This window comes from Nymphalis io, chromosome Z, assembly GCF_905147045.1.
Source record: "Nymphalis io chromosome Z, ilAglIoxx1.1, whole genome shotgun sequence".
Classification (NCBI taxonomy): Eukaryota; Metazoa; Arthropoda; class Insecta; order Lepidoptera; family Nymphalidae; genus Nymphalis; species Nymphalis io.
Window position 1 is genome coordinate 15,461,095 of NC_065918.1, and position 19,350 is coordinate 15,480,444.

The window sequence follows — 19,350 nt, forward strand, 5'->3', positions numbered from 1 at the left end:
TCGCTTAACCTATGTAGGGTGACCATAGTTTACGCCACTGTTATATAAACAGTCAATCGAATTTTCCAGACCGTATCGTTTCGAAATACACTTTTATGTCATATAAGTACGTAATGTATTGAATAAATTTAATCGTTCGTGTAATTGGTAATAACGATGATAACGCATATTATAATTAGTTCGGATAAGAGAAATGAGCGTTTTTTAGTTCATGGTTTCATAAAGTTTTTGCGATCGAGGTGTCGTTAAATTTTATAAATACTGCTTAATACTTAATTGCTATTATAGTATATTTGCATTAATTCAGTTTAACGGTGCACACTTAGTACAATAATTTCGAGCTTTTCTCTTTTGCAAGATTCCATTGCATTGTATGAAACCAAAATTAAAAATACATTTGTATATTTAAGCAATACGAATAAATCAACTGGTTTTAATTATACATCTATTTTCAAAATTATAGAATCCGGTCAAGGACCGCTGCGTTTTTAAATCCTTCCTGACTTGTGTTTATAATAAAATCATGCTAATTAAAATGTCACAATGAAAATTTGTGGATAAAATTCACACAAGTTGGTGGAATAAGCTCCAATTAATCGAGCTAACAGTAAAGGAATATTAACAAGCTATTATTTATCACCCTTGTATCATCTTTATTACGAATGATGGACATCTTAGCAAGCAATTGAACGACCCGATGACTCTTCCATTGTTTTTTTTTTAATTGTGGTAATTTCCGCAGCTCGTTTCGTCGGATCACGCAAATATTACAAAATGAATGTCAAACGCCTTGTAACAAACAATAAATAGATATTTACGAATGGGGATATGCTATTTATAAAATATATATATATATATATATATATATATATATATATATATATTATGCATTTTTTAGCTTGAATTGTTTTGTTTCCTAAAATCATAAAGTGAAATGGGTTACTGTTTCGGTTAACTATAGCTCGACTTTTTTCTACAAATCAAATAAAAACAAAGAAGATAGTGGATTTATTTAATATTTTTTGAAGGATTTTCAATTCAACGTTTATATGTAACGTTTGAATAAAACCATTAATTAAAAAATGAGTTTTAAATTTGTCACGTTTTTAATTTTTCTTCATTTATACTACGATTATACTATCACAATGTCTTATTAATTTTATTTATTATTTAAACAAATTCTGGTTCTGTTAATAAAACACATATTTGTAATTGACAAATATTTTAATGAGTCAGACGTGTATGATCCATGTAATACGTGTGTTGTGTTCTTTATTTGAACGTTATAAATGCCTTATACATATCGAAGTGTGTACCTATCGTGTCTTTATTTGACAGAGATTTGTTTATATTTATGAACAAAATATAGTTGACATAGCGAAATGTATCACCCGAAAAAATCAACCAGTGGCCCAATGGTTAGAACAACTCTAGAACAATATTAAGCGAAGGATCAAACCCTTGCTCAAAACGAAAACTAAGCTAAGCTAATTTGCTGCTTACTCTTACGCGGCGGTGAATATTTCCCGCATTGCAGCAGCGTGGTGAAATAAACTTATCTTCGAGAAAAGAGGAGGCCCAGCAGTTAGATACTTAAAGCTGTTACTTTTTTTTGGAAATAACCTTTGAGATAATTGCTCACGATTGTCGAACGCGAATCGGAAATGAAAAACAATTATTAAATAGAAATAATTTATTTTATAGACATTTTACAGAAACTTCACAAAAAAAAAACACTATTGCACGATATCATCTGAAAAACTTCTTGATTTTTGTTTGTCAATATAATATTTGACAAAACATTAACACTATTCTGTTTACCGTTCTGTTTTACATTAAATGGTAATGATAATCGTAATGTTAATTTATCGGGCCAATATTTAACAGGCACTTGGTAACCAGATCGTTATCAGCGATCGAGTGATAACTGCTCGTGTCAACTGTTTTCAAATGATAATTTTAAACCACTAACTTTATCAATGTACTTTCATTAATTGATAATTCCTTATTTAAAAATCGAATCGTGATTTTTAAATAAGAAAATTTATAACGGATGTCTATTGTTAATAATTTTGTTTTTAGACATTTTAATTTAATTCATTAACATATCACTTATTAGAGTTAAAGATGAAACAATAGCATATCTGTACGAGTTCTCATTTAAATATGTGAGAAACGGTAAAAATTATAAATATTTTAATATTCAAATTAACGGTTCACTGTTAACAATTGTAAAGTGTTAATGATAACAATAAATTAGGTTTAACTTAAGATTTAACATTCAGCGATGCATGTTGTTTAACGATTAACATTCGGTCGTATAATATGCCAATCACGATGCAAGGTAAGTGTGAACGCGACTCTCTTATATGGCTTCAAATTGCTAATACACTAACTTTAGGACTGCTGTCCATAAGATGTGAAATTCAACAATGCGTAATTTTAACCCAATCAATATCTACATTTTTGTCAATATTTAATCATTTGTATGCTCATTATGAAAAAAAAAATACATTTAAAACCTTCGACGAGCAAATTTGTATCACACTGGTCACTCACTATTTAAACTGTAATAATAATACAACTATACCAATAAAAGGAATCAGCCAAGGATACATTACAGGATCAAGTTGGCGTTTGACAAATATAGTTATAAGGCGTTTTTGCTTTGGTAAATGCTAGTGTGATTTTATTTTTCCTATAAACTTCCCCAATAATACTATCTGCGATAAAAACAAATTATGAAATTGTACTGCAATCCTTTCGCGCGTAATAAATAATCCAAGATATTGATAGATAAATAAAACATTAAACGGAGACCGTTAGCTTACTTACTTTAGCTCTAACTGCTCGCTGGCAATACGGGTCCGGTTAACGCAGCGACCTGGACATTAAATGCACTATAATGTGTTGTTTAGTTTGGGTTTGATATTCTTTGACTCAGTATAGAATATAATAGAGATCCCGGATTAAGAGTATAATAAAAATTTAGTCTTTAGTTTTATGTCTCCTCATCAGACACTTATATATTTTTTATTAATGCTTCTTGAAACTCGTTTGGTTATTATTGTGTTCGTCGTAACTTGGTACGGAGTGATACTTTATAAAATAAAGATATACGTAATAAAATGCCGTCATACGATCATGAAATCCATTAAACGTAACATTGAGCGCGTATGTGTCAATGTTTATTAAGCGATGAATGTATCCATCCATCTATCAGACTATAATATTACAGTTCATTCATCTTGACCTTCTGTCGCGTTCCGTTATAAGCAATAATAACATGGGAGTATTGCCATTTGTAAGAGCCAAGGCGACCCAATGGGTGAATCAAGTGGATCTTAGATCTTAATCGACGATCGCGATTTAAATCCCGTCCTGGTCGCCTGTGAGATGAAAAAATATATCATAGAATATATTGTGCTAATGCGGATTTGAGGAGTAGGTTTGGAGCTTACTCCATCTCGATTCATCAGGTTAATAGTACCTAATTCTTTTCCGGATTTGAACTCGAAATCACTGGTTAAGATTTTTGTCTTCTAACCACTGGGCCATAATGGCTCTTTTATATAGAACTTGATAAAATACTGCGAACCCGCAACATTCTAATGTTATAGCCATGCATTTAGTGAGTGGTCTGCGTTATGTCTGTTGTGTAATTCGTTGTATGCAAAATACGATGGTGGTCCAGTCGCAATTTTAATGATCGCTAATCTCGTCAATAATAATTAAATTTATTTTTTATCTCAATGTTTTTTATTTGTTTTTTGGTGCTACAGAATACTGTATCGCAATATAAGCTGTAACCATCTACCTAAAAGTTTTATCTATTTATCTATTATTCACTAATATATTTTCATCAACCATACATTTTGGCATAATTTTTATAATTAAATACAGAGTACCGGCCCTGGGGTTGAGCGAGAAGAGCGATCGCTCTAGGCGCCAGGTAGCGAAAATGTCAAATTGTGTGTGTTAAAATACCCCTGGAAATTGGCTTGGCAGGCGTTGTTTGATTTTTATAAATGTAGTAATTATTATTAATATAAACTTTAACTGAAATTCAATTCATATAAAGTGAAAGCGTCGATTAAAGGGCGCTGAAAGACAATCTCGCTCTACGCTGATCAAGGGCCAGGGCCGGCACTGCATACACATGACCAACTGTTTCCATGTCGTCAAATAATTACGGTTGGAAAGATGAAACGCTTTGAATTTGGATTTATAACCTATTATATAAATTTTCGATATATATAAAAATTGAAGCGTATACAGCGACCTTGAAACAAACTCAAGGTCGCTGTCCCCAGTGACTGAGTGCTCGGCCTTGCATTGCGTTTATTTGGCTGCAGACTGCGATTTATATGATTTTCGTCCAGTTTAAATTTCACTAATAAATGATAAGTGTTAGTATTAGTTAGTTAGGCGTCACGGTAGTTTGCACAAGCGATCCGAAAGCGAGCGAGCGAAAAGACGGTGAGGGTACCACTGGTTTTAGTGGGGTGTGTATTCCGATGCACTTCAGTTCCAGGCGCCGGCGAGTCCCCATTTCATATAAGGGAAACGCGTAAATGCGTTTATCCAGCGAAATAAAAAAAGGGTTTAAGTGAAGTTTAAAAATTTAGCTCTTAGAATATATTTACTGTTAATATTCAACTGAAAAATGTTTTGTATTTTTCTTTCCTAGAAGTTAACATACTATAATTAATATTCAAAATTTAATACATTGCCAGCACATACGTCTTGCTTGCACTCATTTATTTATTTTATTTGACCTATAAAAATGCTTCAAAAAAACAAATTAATGCCAGATTTTTTTTAAGGAAAAAAATCCTTTATAATTTAACATTTTATTTATACACAATAAAATCATGGTAAAGTATGTATTATACCGTTGAATGTTATTAAAAACAGTCAATACGTACTACGTGTTTGTAGTTATCGTCGCTACGTAGATTCGCCGCGGGGTCGCGGCAGGTCCGGGCGAGTGGCAGGCCAGCCCTCGCGCTACAACGAGACCAAACTATAAGTGCTACGCAACGCAGCGCAAAGCAATCGAACGCAACGCACAACTTACACAATCGCTCGCAAATGTGACAATCGCAACGCTTAACAATATAACATGAAACATTGATTACAAAATTTGAATACAATCTTTACAAATATTTTAAATAATGAGTAAAACTTTAAAACATTTTTTACCAGTCGATATTAGATAAATTTTAATATTTATCACATTGAAATATGGCTTTTAATAATACTTGCTGACGTTGTTTATTATATTTTTTCCTCATTCTTACGTCCCGTTTTATTTTGCATATTAAATTGCTCTTATAGCACGGACGACGAAATAACTTTGAATTAATTAGCCTTTACCGAGCCCAGCCCGCTTTTATATAAATGTATAAAGGCGTCATCACACATTGAGGACGCGTTCAATAAAATAATGTGATATTTGAAAATTGAATATGCTATCGAAATATTACGTATTTGATAAAAAAAAGTAATTACTTTGTAAGAGTTTCTAGCTCGACAAACGTTAGAGACAATAGTTGAATTTTCATTCTAAATATTATGCCTGTATTATACTGTAATATATTGCAATATTTCGTAAATAAATTAAAATTAAACGATTAGTTCAGTGCCCCTTTCGGCCCTTCATGATTAGCATAATCCAAACAAATATAACTTGAATGTATATCACATAAATGGATTTACATACAGTACAAACCGGAAAAAAATAGTTTTATTATTTTAATATATAGTTAAATGTTAAATAATTCACAAAAAAATAAATTATTCAACGTAGGTGTAATAATATATTAAAATGTACATTTTGTGGTAATAGTGGACACAGTCGCCTCGTACCGCTTTATTTCAACAATCTAATCCAGTGTCTTTGCCAAGGACTCGCTTTGTTTGTTGAACAAGTCAGTGCGTGTAAATACCATTTAATATTGAATATTCATTGTATTAAGAATTGATCAAAACGTTGGCCTATGCGATTAAACGAACGTATTATAGAAGTTAACGGAATAACATCTTGTGATTGATTATTAAACAGTTCCGTGTCTTCTTCTTTCCAAAGACAAATAATGCGAGAAAGAGCAACATCAGTGTCTATCAAAACAGCCGCTAAGCGATGTTTACATGTAAGGCTCAACCCCAAACATAAGTTGGTAATCGTCGCCATATAACTTCATATTTAATGCAGAAATATTGATAATATTTATGCAGTAGATTACAGTGTAACTTAAAACTTTTTTTATATAAAATAGGTAAGGAAGCCTATGGGCCACCGATGGTAAGTGGTCACCAACGCCTGTAGACGTTGGCATTGTAAGAAATGTTAACCATCGCATACAATGCCAATGAGCGGCCAACCTTCGGAACTAAGATGTTATGTCCCATGAAAAAAAACCTATTATGTTTTATTGATAAAAGCGCAAAATATACTAAAAGATATATTTAATCTTCTTTTTTACAGTTTGTTTCAAATAATATATTAATCGTTCGTTGTAGGTTTCTTAAGTACCTAGTTTTACAAGTCTCGTTCATACTCAAAATTTTATGATCAAAGTAAATTATTTTAAAATACTAAATTTTATAACGTTTTGGTAACTTTCTTAAACATTTATACATAATATATTTTACTTAATATATACAATTAATATTGTCTTTCATTTTTCGCCCAGAGTCGAAATTGCGATACAACGGTATTGCTGAGAATGCCAGCTAGTATTCTTGCCAACATTCCCAGCGGTCATGTATAAAAGCTATTATTAATTTTGATTTGTATAAATTTATTGTAAATAGTTTTAATGTAAATTATTATAAATAAAATTATATAATAATTATACATAAACAATATATTTTTAAATATTAATATATAATTACACAGCGAGTATAGCAAACAAAGATAGCTATTGAAATTCAAGATACAAGTTTATTGTATGACCGCTGCATATGTGACCGTTGAATCTGGCTCATATCCAATTTCCGATAATTTTAATATAAAATAATGGCATATTACACGTAGAATAACAATTTAATAGTTTTAATGGTTTTTAACAAACTCTATCAAATATACTAGTTATTTAATGAAAAATAAGTGATCGTAAAAGTAAAATGCCCCAAGTGCCGGTGCATACTTATTACAAATAAAACATAAAACGAAGTTTTTGTTAGAATTTTATTGCATTTATCGCGATGTTAGTCAACATATAAAACCTTATCAATAGCTTTTCTGTTTTAAAACGTAATTCAAGTCTGTTTTAAATTAAAAAATATATTAGTCAATATTGCATTAAGTTGTAATATCAATCATTATTATGTAATTTTAAACGAATAATTTACACATTTGGTATGTGTAATAGTATAAAAATACTTTCATTTTGTATTTTTAAGGTTATATTTCCTAAATTTAAAATATATTTTTTTATAAATATTAATTAATTTTATAATTCGCGGGATAACAAAAAATCATAAATCCACTTCTATGAAAGTTAGCAGTAAACAAAACACTCGATGCCTGAATCGATCGTGAAATTTCCAAGTCGACTGACAGTAATTATGTAGTGAAATAATATGTTGACGCCCTTTATATATTAGTATTATTATTACATTTATCTTGTCAAAATAATTTGTAACTTTGTGTTGTTTAAAGTATGAATAAGTTTCACTTTACGGCTTCCCTTTTACCAGTTCTACGTCGTGTTTTGATGAGCGAGAAAGTAAACACTCATTTATGAGTGTGGTATTGGCATTGCAATATAATAGTTTAGGGAAGTAAATACTAGAGGGAAAAGCAGTGAAGTGGTTCAACACAAATGATCTTTGCATGACACATTAAATTAAACAATTAATATAACATAAAATCTTATTGATTAGGCTATACAATCTTCCAACAACATTTTCAAGTATTTCATGCATAATTCAATTTCCTCGCCATGTTATATGCTTGCAAGAAATCTGAATGTTATAAGCTGGATATAGTTTTAAGATTTATACACCGGCCTAATATAATCAAAACCAAAAAAAACCGCCATAGTTTCACGAACAAAAAATCGCCTGAGCAAAATAATTATTACTGGCTAATAAAGCTGATATGTATATAAAATCATAGGATCGGCTGCGATGAGGTCGGTTCTTGCCTCTGCGACGTTTGTCAAGGTCGAAACCGAATTTTATAAAGCAATGAGAACTTAAACCGGATTTAAATGTTAATTTTTTGCATTACATCATACATTCAGAGGATTCGTTAGATATAACATAGTCATTCGTTAAGCCGTCGAACATATTGATAACCAAGGATGACATATGTATATCGTCATGGACCACTGATGATAAATTTACATTATAGTTATAGTATGCAGGTTAGGTAATTTTTTTGATATCGTACGAAACTTCACTGTCGAACTTCATAGCGAAAAACTAATACTTTACATTGAAAATTTGTTAATACAAAAATGTACGCAAAATAATATACTAAGCTGATTTAAACTTGAGTCATTAGTACTTCGAAAATATTAATGTGAAATATCAAAATTGTAATTAAAATAACAGATTATTAACCAGAAAATAAATATACCTATATATAGAAGGAACATACCGTTTTCCGTCACGGCATACGGCGGTATATGTTTCAGGCCAAAAATTGATTGATTTATTGTTGATTTATTTAAATTAATTGTACTTATTGTAACCTTTGGTCGTTGCGTTGGAAGCTTTATACTCGTATGTAACAAGTTTATTATTAATCTGAACATTTCTCGATTGCATGTTTTAGAATGTCAGTCTATTCATTCAATGTAATATTACCAACGTTTCGGAAAGCGGCCTCTTTCGAAAAAAAACCGGAAAGAAAATCGCGTAATTGCTCTTTTGAAAATGTATCATGTTTTATGATGCCTTTGCACACTCATTTTTATATACTTTAATTTTAAGCTAAATTATGTAACATTTTATGAATAAATTTTTTTTTTTATTCTATTCTATTCATTTTGCAAAAGCAGTATCGTTGTTGAATAATAATAATACTATACACAATGTTTGATCAGTCCTGCGTTGGAACCCGAACATAAATCCAAGCAAATCCAAGCAAAGCAATTTTTTGTTTAATAGTGATTTAATATATATTTTTTAAATTTTTAAATGGTAAATTATATATACTTTTCGTTTAAACTCCAAAATAATTTTATTATCCTCTATCAAATGCCAAAATATATACGTATTAAATATTATTTTTGATACATAGTGATAATATTAATACGAATTCAAAAGTAAATAAAACATAACACATACAGCGTTTGTGTACACAAATAATGAATTTTATAATTAGAATGTTAGTTGGATATATAATTTAATTATCTCACGTCCAAAGAACATTTCAGTAAGTGCAACATGAGCAGTCATATATACATGCCATAGTAAATGAAATGCAGGTTGCGAGCGCGGAAAAGGCAAGCATCATAATAGAAACATGACGCTCTGTGCATCGCTGATAAAACTTAGCCAGACGATTTATGACAGTAGTTAGTTCCGCTTCTCAGCACCAACAGAAAATACGTGATGTATGTATGTTTACGATAACTTGCCACAGCTTCCGCTAGGCCTGAACGTGTTTAAGCGACCATTGATAAACAAGTTTCTAGAATTTTTATATTTACTTCATTACGATAAAAAAACATCATCGTTTTCTGCTGAAATGATGAATTCTTCGTATTTTAATTGCTTTGTGTTATGTATGCCTTTGTGACAATTGTTCCAAGATTGACGTTTAATTTGATTATATACCCTAATACAAATCGATGTTTATCTATTACTATGAAAGTATATAAGTATGCATTTTTTACATAAAACCGGTTTATTTACTATGTTGCAATATCGCTAGATATCGCTGCAGCGCAAGAACTTACGTACCGTTCAATAGCACGTCATCCATGACAATTGGTACGTGTATAATAATACACTAAGACGTTATTCACACGCGGCCATCTGATCCCAAATTAAGCAGAGCTTGTACTATGAAAACCAGACAACTGATATGCTACATATAGTACTTTTCTTTTGTAAATACATACTTATATAGATAATTACACCTAGAATCAGGACAAACAGACATGTTCATGCACACAAATGTCTGTCCTGGGCGGGAACCCACAACCTTCGGCGTGAAAGGCAAGTATCTGCCAACCACGTGAACATATTGTTATGCAGAGAGTCTATCGGGTTTCACTAATATATTGTACTGATTATATAATGATTATTTGATTGTGCTTGCTGTATAGGCATTAATGACTGTTAAAACCAATTCATTTGCAACAGAAATGTTATCTCTTTGAACTCTCGATGAACGATAAACATGACAAAGTTTCATATGAATCCATCCTGTAATTTTCTTATTCTGTTCTGTAGACATCTCGTGAGGAAATAACTTGACAGTCTAATAAATTATTGTGCTCAGACGTGCATTTGTCTGACCGACACAAGTAAACTTTTTAGAAAACATTTCATGTACTGAATTACAAGGCCGTGTTGTAATTTTATTATATTAAAAAAAATTAAACATTATTATGTATTTATTAACTGTGATTGCTTCAAGTATTAATCATTGTTTTAAATGCTAAGTCATTATTTGTATTTGATTATTTATATATAAATATGAATAATAAAGACAGAACAGTAAATACCATTTTCTGCTATATGAGTGAACCGAATTTCTTTTGTATTTTTGAAAGCTATTTATTAGGTCCAGTGTTGTCAATAAACAAAAATTTGGAAATGTCTAGCCATTTTGAAATTTTTAATTTGTCATTTAAAATTGAGTTTGTATTAAAATATTATATTATATGTATTAAAATATAAACATAGTATAACAACTTGTAATCTTATTCCTAGTAAATTATTTTATGTAAAGTCAAATGGCTATGTATATGTGTACAATTGTATATATGTTGCAGAATATCATCTGACATTCGCGTTTCCTCACGATGCTAGTCCATCCTCGATTTTTGAAATTAAAAAAAAACGATATCATTACATAAGGATAAAATAAATATAACACCAATTCTAAACAAAAGCTGACATAAAGTAAATTGTATTATCCATACAAGAGACTCTTTATTGGTATTGTAGAATGGCTAAGATATATAAATGACAAAATAAACAATCTTTTATTATATTGATAATAGTCAAGAGTACATTTGTATAAGTTTTATAACGCTATTCGAAGGTAAATTGTATTTTAATGATGTAATGACAACAATGAGATAGTAGCGTTTGTAAAAACTTATATTCTTTGAATTTATAATGTCAAATACTGTGTAATATTCTATGTAATAACTGTCAGTTCGATATAAGGCTCTCTCTAAATATATAAATTATACAAAATTGTATTCGAAATATAAAAAAATCAAAATAAAATGATGAGTTGAAATTATATAGGGAGATTCGAATGCGGGATTTTGTTCGAGTTGGAACAATCAAGTAGACGTCACGATTATAAATGTTTTATCCATAATTATAAATGCGAAAATCACTTATTTGTATGAATTAAAATTTAAATGGAAGTAAAATTTAAAGACTGGTGGTAGGGCTTTGTTCAAGCCCGTCTGGGTAGGTACTACCCACTCATCAGATATTCTACCGCAAAACAGCAGTACTTGTTATTACTGTGTTCCGGTTTGAAGCGTGAATGAGCCAGTGTAATTACAGGCACAAGGGACATAAAATCTTAGTTCCCAAGGTTGGCGCATTGGCGAAGTAAGATTGTTAACATTTCTTATAATGCCAATGTCTATGGGCGTTGGTGACCACTTATCACCAGGTGGCCCATATGTTCGTCCGCCAACCTACATTATAAAAAAACGAACAAAGAATTATTTAATCTCGTTATATTAATTCTTTTAATTTTTATAAATATAATAAAAGCTCTCTTCTGTATTTCTAGTTTTGTGTGCATAATCTCAGAGAAGTACATACTGCTTATTGACGATCATAATTACTTCTTGCGCGATACACGAAACGTGTCGAGGTGAAGTTGATTATAATATAATTAGTGTATTCGCATTAAATATACGATTACATTTGATTTCCATAGAATATATATTTTTTTATTAAAGATTATATACAATGTGACATTAATTTGTCAATTTTTCAATGTAATTAATATTCTAGATATTAAATTACCAAGCTAGAAAGTTTTTATATTTGAACGCGCTAACCTCAGTAACACAAAAAAAAATGCGTTAAATAACCCTTCTATCAAGATGGTGTACAAGTTATATAACGCCACGAATTCGTCTCAACAACATTGACACTATGTAAGCTTGTATTCCTATATATTTTTTAAATAATCATTTGTCTCCACAAACTTTTCCGTCTTATCGATTTTACTAACACTGTTTTCTTTGTTTTGTTTTGCCGAGTTATTTGTGAATTCAAATTCTTATATATATTCACATCGAATTCGACAGACGTGAATCCTGTGTCAATGAATTTGAACCGAACCAAACCATAAAAAACTCTTCGATAAGATAAATTATACTTAAAAGATGAACCAAAAAGTTTCATACAAACATAAATATAACAATCACTTGTTATATATCTATATAAAATACACCCGTATTATAAGCATTTGTTTTTATTTAGTAGTACTATTTAAACAGCAATCAATGAAGTAGGATTAATATGATTTTCCTTAAACTTCCAATTAACAATTCGTTTCAAGATATATATATTTAATTATTTCAATAGTATTACGATCATTTTAATGGGAATACAGTTACAATAAAGACAATACGGCTAATCTAAAGTACAAAACATAAAAATATCAAGTACTTTATTTTATGATAGTGAAACGTAAAGATATATATTATACAATATACTATTATATATATATATATATATACAAAGATAATGCTTTGAATACCAACTTTAAAATAACTCCTACCAAAATCTTGAAAAAATATGAAGTTTGAAATATGTCTTTTAAAGTGCTGTTATATTGTAAAAATATTGTAATTTAAATAATTTAGCCAAAATTCATAATAATTATAATTCCCAAAGGTATAAATCCATAGAATATAAAATTACTTTAAAGTGTTAAGAAATTATATTTATTGCCTGAAGTATCCTGTAATTAATCATAATTAATCACATCTCGGGACATCTCGACGTGAGGTGCGAATATAAAAACAACCTAAGCGGAATTCATTTGCAATTTCAACTTATATGTATGTTATTTATGGTATGTTTGGGATTACTTTCTTTGCGGGTGAGACAAAACATGGTGTGACAGAGAAAGAGCACCAAACTGATTTTTCGACCTTATCTAGGACAGGACACTTTTATAAAATCTTTGTCACAATATGAACATAGCATAACCTTTGAATCGTATTTTTATACGTATCGTTATATCGTTCAACTCTGCCCGTGTTCTTACATGCTGATGATAAACCTTGATTTATTGGTTTGTCAATTTATAATAATCCATTCTTACAACTAACTAAACAATGTATCGTATCGATTATAATAAGTGGTACCTTCTTGGGCCCCTGGCTGCTGGCTGGTGTAAATATAACAATGAATAATAATAAATCAAATTTAACATAATATTGTACTGTTGTAGCATTTCTTTAACGTCCCGGGATAGAGCCAATCTATCAACTAGAGGTTTTCGTAAGAGACGACTGGTGTCCACTTGAAACGCTCATTAAAGTGAAATATACTAATTTTACTTTAAACTGAATTGTAATTGGTCGATAACAGCCGATGACGCAATAGACGACCAATAAGCGTTTGGTATTTTGTCGGATTAGTAAAAATGACTTTGACGATAGTTTCAGAAATGCTAATACTAAAATAAATTTAAATTAATTATTTAAATAACAATATGTTATTTTGGGTTAAGTAATGATTATTTTGATTAACTCAACAACACGTTTGGTAGCGGGAACTCTACTCACCCAGGAAACGATTTCACCAGAAGGATCTAACAGGAGATCGGCTATAAAATTACGCTGACCTAAAAAATCAAACGACGATTGTACTTTCCAGCTATTAAGTAATCAACTTAGCACGCAAATTTGCGATAATGAAAAAAAGGCATAATATTGAAACGTTTTTCATTTTCTGATGATGAACATCGATATGAATAATTAGCTTATATTTATAAGGACAATGTATTCTTATTTACATATGCGGGTCAAGCATTTTTCGTTCTTTGTTTCCGTGTCATGCAAATAATTATAATTACAAAGTAGAAAACGAAGATCCCTTACAAGTATTTACGTTCGGAGTAATATTGGAAAACACTGTGCGTATCCGACGTAACAATGTAGCTGGACCGCATGCTAAGGGGCCTTTCAATCATAGTTTAATGATTAGTAAGGCCGTTTTTAATCCAGCTGGTCTCGTCGCGACTGCTCAATGTTTTATTACGCGTGCATCTGGAAATAATTTGCGATGTCCTGCAATCAATTATAAGTTTAAGTGGTCTCCGAGGTAACGGTTCGTACGCAGCATGCAATGTAACTGTTATTATAATTATATTTTTAGTTATATACTAGCATCAATGTTTCATATTAATAGTTTTATATTTTTTAACAAGTTACCTATTTACTTTAATTCATTCCATTTTTGTCATCCTAATTTAATAGTCGTATCGTTTTAAAATATATATATATATATATATATATATATATATACATATATATATATAAATCGAATAGCAATACAATAGTTTAATACAATCGAGCTGATATGCACGTAGATAGAAGAACTCTTAGATGATTTCTAGAAACCTCTTGAAATTGGGTGCATACAGGTCGTTTTTACATATATATATATGTATAGGCTTATATTTACAACTGCGAGGTATTTTGGGTTTTAAGCTATAATTACAAAAAACGATACGAAAACAATAACATTTAAAAGGATCAAATTAAGCTTATATAATTAAGCGGTGACGATAGCAAATGGTCAAATCCATTAAGCATCCCGAGAAAAACAACGCGTCACCGTCGCTTCAAGCGCTTTGATATGGATTAATTAAGGAAAGAACTCACCGCTTATTAACAGCCGTGTGATCGCGAATAGATGCGGTGCCATAAAAGAAAAATAAAATGACACGTATATGTTTAAAATAACAAACAATGACCATTGTCCTGCGTTTAATTAACGCTCTATGACTATGATTGGACTGTCTCACTCTCGCGATACTCTCTTGAACTCTTTCGGCTTAAATATACTACAGTGGTAAGTTCTATGATCGTACAGATTTATTATACGTCTTATTAGTAGATAGTATAATCCTACCTTACATGGCGACCCTGCCACCGGAGTTGGCCAAGCACGTCTCGAATTTGATACACCGTCCATATTTCGAAAGATAATTTTATAACAACATTTTAATAATGTTGAATATCGGTGATATATTATTCGTATTGTTGATTTTAAATGAATCAAACGAAATTAAAAATCGTATTTTATTATATTTAATTAACTCTACATACACACATACATATTCCTCACGATGTTTTCCTTCACCGTATAGTACGAGATGAATTATAATCACAAATTAAGCACATGAAAGTTCAGTGGTGCTTGCCCGGGTTTGAACCCACGATCATCAAATAGAATTAACTCACTGGGCCGTCAAATTAACACTGGGCCGTCTCGGCTATTATAATTTAAATACATGTGTCAAGTACACATTATATAGAAGTCACATTGATTTATTAAAGCTGTCTAGACAAATAACACGCCCTTGTCCTTACGTAGGACGTGAAGTTCTTTATCAGATGAGAGGAGTTTTCCTCAACTCCTCATAAAGTATGTACTACGCAAGCAAAGTCGTATTCTAGGCGAGAGGTGTAATGAATACTAAGTAATAGCTGGCCGTAAATTTAAAAAAACAAATTGAAAATTGCTTTTGAGCTGTCGGAAATTTCATTCTTTATAACTTAAATCGATAATTTATTACTATAACTATATTTTTTTCGATTACTACAATCCTAATTAATGAATACAGTAACAGTAACAGCCTGTAAATGTCCCACTGCTGGGCTAAGGCCTCCTCTCCCTTTTTTGAGGAGAAGGTTTAATGAATGTAATTATTATATTAGTTAGTAAATTTTTTTAATCACTTTTCATATCACTAATTTGCTATTCCGATCGTCTCGCGTAATTCTGACATAATAATGCGTTTATACACCAATGTCTATACATCATTTTTTCCGTTTATTTAGCACATCAATAGTGCTTGACCGGGTTAGAACTCGCGACAATTAAAGTTGAAATTTTAATATAGCAACAAAAAAACAAGCTATTAATTCGAGATAAACTAAGAAGCGTAATACCAAAAAAATGGAATATTCTATGAGCTTAATTACTTTATACATCACTTAATCTACACTCAGCTTAAGTATAATCCTACGTAAGTGTAATGTGCGTTAACCCGTGCAGACGAGCACGTGATATTGTTTATGGTTACCGACCATTACATGTAATAACCCCTAATTGTTATAATTAACTTAATTCGCTGTATGAAACCTTACCGTGACATCTAATACTATTATTATTAATAACTATTTCCGTCTCACATATTTCATTATTCATAATTAAAGTAGTTTTTTATGTAAATTTATTTTTAATATTTTTTTATCTTCAATATGTAAACTTTTTGGAACGTCATCTAAAAATGAAGTTATTTATACCTAATTTTATACGAGTAAAAAGGTACTCGGTAATCTTGTAACTGGCATGAAATAAAATTATACCTATTTATTTATTTTTTTTAATTTAATTCTGCGGACAAAATCCAAGATTAAGTTATTTGATCACATTAATTTGGTATTAAAAACGAATGAAAACATTATATTTTCATTTAAATGAAATACCTAGTAAAGTTATATTTATTTAATAATAATTATTATCTATAATGTCGAAGAAATCGAATCGATTGCATTGTAATCACAACTTGTACGAAATATGAACAAGAAATGTCAACATAGTTTCATTTTTCCTCGTATAAAATTCTATGAAGTATTTTTTATGCGTTTTTTTTTTCACCTAAACGGTTCAATTTCAGTTGAGAAATGTCATTAAGTATAATAAAGTTTTGAATAAAAAATTTCATGCTCAAATAGGTAATAAGAATAGCATTGTTTTCTGTAGCGTATTCAAATGTACCAATCTATAAAATATGCGAACTAGTTTATCATTATATAACATTCATATTACTTAAATATTTCATAGTTACTCTTTTAAAGCATTTGATGTCTTTCTAAAAAAGTAAAAGTGACAGTTTGAAAATGTGCTGGGTAAAGCCTTGTTTCAATTGAGATTACCGGGTTTGAACCAGATATGAAATCTCGGGCTAAGATTTTAACTTCGGAGCCAGCTTGGCTCTAAATCATTTTATGACGTTAACTATAAATTAGCATAATTTGCAAAGCGTTTTTTTTTATGCAAAATAATGCGAATTAATGGAACTATACGACTTATTCATACCTTAAGAACAATACAACTTACAGGAAATCCTTTAGATTATCATTCAGATAAGAATAATACTTCCTCTTATAAAAGCTAAAAATTCTCATAGTCATAGTTATGGTGAAGAATACAGATCGAGCATTGTATGATAAAAAGCCAAAGCGCAGACTAAAATAAGTTACCGGGAGACTATACGGAGACTTGTAACTTTATAAGTAGATTAGTTAGAAAGCCTTATTCGAGTTAGAGGTTACAAAGATGGTGTTATTTGTTCAATCAATCAATAAAATTAGAAACAAATGGTAAGATTCTGTTATATTCACCGAATCATAAAGGAGTAAGTGTTTGATTAAAGTCATTGTTCTTAACGAGAGAGATCTTTGCCTAGCGACACAAGCATTTGCCATTTGAGTTTATGAAATAACATATCTGCAGTACGGACTTATTTTAATAAACATTCAACGTTTATCTTTGGAACTAATATTTTTATTATAACATTTATTTTATGTTATACATAAATGATTAAGTTTCATCGTGATGAACTAATGGGTAGGAAATCGTAGCCAAGGCTCTCAGGGTGAAACCAGGACAAGCACCATTGACTTCTCAAGTGCTTATGTGCTTATAATTCATCTCATGTGTCAAACGGCGGTGAAGGGAATATCGCCAGACGTTCTACTTAAAAGAAACCATAACCCAGCTTCGGGACATTAACCTGATACTTTTTTATTACATATGCAATATTAATTTAAAATATTAATGCAGATTAAAAAAAACGAGAAATTATAACGAAACAAACAAGCTAAGTTGAATAAATTTTAGATAAAAATGTAAGTGAAGGCTCTTCGATAAAACAAATTGACAGATGCTCTAAGATTCAATCATAATATTAAACTCGTTTTTTGTTACTTCAAATAAAATAATTATGCTTAACGAATTAATTACTCAGTTAGTGTTTGGGACGAAACAAAAATAACTAAAATTATTAATTTATTTTGATATTGTTATATGTACAACATATATGGTAAACCTTAATTAATAACATGAACGAGAATGTTTTACAAGATATATTCTGTGCATATAGCATAAAATGACAAAGATCCTTGACTGCTTTCGCGAAAAAAAAAACATACGCGACGAATATATAATTCTATTTTTGAACTTTAACTGTTACAATTAGCTTAATATACATATATAAAAATGGAGCCCAGACAGCCCAGGGAATTAAAACAAGTTACCAGAATATAACGAATTCAAATACAAGGACTTTTGAGTGCTTAATTTGTGTTTATAATTCATCCTGCGTTATGCGCTGAAGGAAAAATGCATGTTTTCGGCACACATTGTCGCAGCCACAAAGAGGTGAAATATTTCTAATTATTGTATCTACACCCATGTATCAATAATTAATTTATATAAAACATATTTATCATACATACTAGACATTGATATAATTTTATTATGTGTTTTATTTAAAAACAACTTTTGGTTTTTAATCTATATTTGTTGTGACTTGAAATTTACTATACTGTCTATATATTATATCACAGTTATAGGATTAAAATAAAAAATGAAATTTACACTAACAATACTAATAAACGTATTTTATTTTTATCTTTTTACGTAACTAGTAACATATTCGAATGATTAAAAAATAAAATAAAAGAACAGCTTCGAATTACAAAAAAAAAACCAACAGTGTGTTATTTTCAGCTGTCAAGCATTCATGACAACTTTTTTAAATACAATGGCCAGGTATAGACCTCCATTTTTACATTTCATGTCATGCAGGAGAAGAAGAAATCTCAATAAAATTCGTTTTTTAAAATCTGTTGAGACACGAAGAGTTTT

At 30.2% G+C, this 19,350-nt stretch overlaps 1 protein-coding gene across 2 annotated transcripts in view; it reads right to left on the reverse strand.

Annotated features, from left to right (window-relative positions):
* LOC126780493 (UNC93-like protein) overlaps window positions 1-19,350 on the reverse strand; it is an 87,807-nt gene that overhangs the window by 34,367 nt on the left and 34,090 nt on the right. Inside the window, exon 2 of one of the 2 annotated variants that reach the window (XM_050505043.1) lies at window positions 4,929-5,010. The exons of the other annotated variant lie outside the window; for it this stretch is intronic. The gene's annotated coding sequence lies outside the window, so the exon portion shown is untranslated. The remainder of the gene's footprint in view (window positions 1-4,928; window positions 5,011-19,350) is intronic. 2 annotated transcript variants of the gene reach the window in all.